General features: G+C 29.2%; 1 protein-coding gene across 1 annotated transcript in view; it reads right to left on the minus strand.

Moving 5' to 3' along the window:
• Positions 1-2,972, minus strand: part of LOC106457694 (syntaxin-like) — a 28,279-nt gene that overhangs the window by 24,717 nt on the left and 590 nt on the right.

Below are 2,972 nucleotides of genomic sequence, written 5' to 3' on the forward strand. Positions count from 1 at the left end.
AACCTACCTCCTTGAAATTTTGGTTCGAAAGAAGGTGGCATCCTAACACATGGAAGTGGCTGAGAAAGCCACTAGGGAGACATTCTGTGCTTCTGATTGGTTATTCACATGTCATATATTGAAGTGAGTATATATAAGGGACCATTTCCAAAAATGGAAAGAGGTGAGCCGGGCATCCGTGTTTGATTCAGTACATGAGTGATATTTCAGCAAATAGAAAAGATATGAGGTTCTTGTTTTATATTCTAGCTTGTCAATATCAGTATTTGAGTTCCTAATTTGAATGAAACTATAGACTTTGTATTTTGACACCATAAACATCTAATTTGAACCAGTGCCACATTCAACATACCACATGACACACACACAAATCAATGTTTAACTGTGTTTTTTTAATATTTTATTTTAAATTGAGAAATTAAATAATGTATAATACTAAAATTGGAATAATAATCTACAGTTTGATACCAAAGTTATTGACATAAGTTTCTGAAATAGTAGTTCAGTAACTTTGTTTATATAACTTACAGTCAACTAGTTTGGTAAATGTGTTACCATCATCAGGGCAAAATTCCAGTGTCTTTTAAGTAAGTATTTACTTCCAACCATTAATGGGGGAGTTCAATTTTGAAAAACCAGATCAAGAGATAAGGGGGAAGGTAAGTAATACGTGCTAGAATGTATAAGATAAACAGGTCTTCCAATAGGATATGTTTTCATGTAATATATTTTTTCACATGCCTTGGTGAAATTTTTACATGTCCCAAGCATGCCAGGAATGTAATTTTTAAACATTGCATATACATATAAAAGTTCTTTATCCTTACAAAAAATTTATATATTATGTATCATGTTACAATAAAGTTAAATATTTTAGCTTCTGCATTTAAAGATTAATTAAAATTTCCTGATGTTAAATCTTGTCTCATACTTTATTGAAATATTATATATAAAAAACTAGTTTGATGTCATATTAAGAAATTTCCTTGGATAATTTTGAAAACTCAAACCAATTTACTAGTAGCTTACGAATCAAAGGCAAGTCGCAGATAAGGCTATAGAACAAATATTATTAAGAATTAACAAGCTAATCTAATTTTATAAAGGACCACTTCAAATTATGAATACAAACATGGCAAATCTGAACACCATGATGTTTATGCTATTTAATAATCCAAGTTCTTTAAAAAATACAAGGCAGACAAAATTAGTATTCAGCACATTATACCACAAAGTAGAACTTAAAAACTAATTTCACAGTAGTGAGGTTTTTCTTTTTAAATTTCAATGAAATATTATATTAAGTAGTCTAAAGAGACTCTAATATCAATGTACAAGTCATGGTTTAGGCCACATTTGGACAATTATGTTCAGTCTTCTGTGTCTCAACCTAGAAAGAACATTGAATTGTTGGGAAAGGGTTCAGAGGACACCTGGTGGAAAGATTGTAATATGAGGTCAAGTTAAGACCTCCTACATTGTTTTCTCTTGACGAAAGAAGAGGTAAATAGGATCTGACTATGGTGTTCAGGTTGTTAAGGGAACTGATAATAATGATATATCATCTTTTTTTCATACTTAATGGTGAGAATGGTAAGATTAGGGAATACAAATATAAATTTTGGCAAATAATCATTTTTTCACCTAAAACAGTTTTATTTTTCTAACAAAGCCTTTGGAATGCTTTGCTTTCAGATGTGGCAGATGCAGTTAATCTAAGGAAGTTTAAGAGAAGGCTTGATAAATATTTGAATAATAAGAGCTTGTTCTGAGTATTTCATTTTTATTCCAAGGTTTAGTTTAGTGGAGGGAATGGCCTAAAGGCCCTAGCTAGACCAACAGGTCACTTGTTGTCCTTATATTATCTCTATAAATTTAGATTAATGAGGAGAAGAATTTATATCTTAGTGTAAAATAACAGTGCATTTGATAGTTTTAAATATCTATTCAACTATTGATAAAACTTCTCTGTAGTTCTTTTTTAAATAATTTTATATCACATTTTCTTAAAATGCAATTACTACAAAAACATCAAGACAAAACCATATAAAAGATCTGTTTCTCTTGGAATTGCAATAATCTTATAATTATTAAACATATAAATTGGTGTATTACACTGTTGATGTATGACTGGTTTTTAAAACTCATAAAATTGGTTAATTAAATGATAAAATATTTTTAAGATAACTTTTCGAAGCCAGTAAAAAGAAAAAACTACCGAGACATTTTTTATTAATTTGGAAAAATTATAGCTTAGATGCATTGTATGCATGAAATTCAATCATATTACTTCACCCTAAAACACAAGAACTTCAATGATAAGAAAATGTTGAATGTATATATATATATATTAAACTTGTGGGGATGAGTTTCTAAACATCCAAACAAAATTGGTCATATAGGCAAAAAAATGGTTTTTTCTTTCCATTTACATTTGCATTTCTGTAAAAATTAATATTATTGAAATAAGCATGTTAACCTTGCCCGATTTCCTGCAATTTGAAAATAATTGAGTATAATGATAGTAATACACTCATAATGAGTCATACTGTGTGAGTAATGTGTCAAACTGCTCTTCAAGTTTTAATACTCTTTAAATATAGACATATGTATCAAATAAAATTGATCTTCGCACTAACGCCAACTCAATAGATAAAGCCTAGCAGTGCAGTAGGAGTGTTAAAAATTTAAGTTCGAAAACATTATTGTTCATATTAATTAACTAGAACTAGTAAACTAATATTACTAATACTATATAAACGTTTACCTTGATTAACCTAGCTGTAGGCTAAGAGTAGCAGCAATTACTGATACTGTTCAACACAATTTAGAAATAAAAGTATAGGTTAGACATAGAAATATTATATTATTAAATTCGATGACGAGGAACCCACTTTGAGACTAATAATGGCTGGAGACGGCTTAAATGGGTAATGAAGAAAAACTTTAATATAAGCTTAACATGACAGCAA

This window comes from Limulus polyphemus, unplaced genomic scaffold (genome assembly GCF_000517525.1).
Source record: "Limulus polyphemus unplaced genomic scaffold, Limulus_polyphemus-2.1.2 Scaffold361, whole genome shotgun sequence".
Taxonomy (NCBI): domain Eukaryota; kingdom Metazoa; phylum Arthropoda; class Merostomata; order Xiphosura; family Limulidae; genus Limulus; species Limulus polyphemus.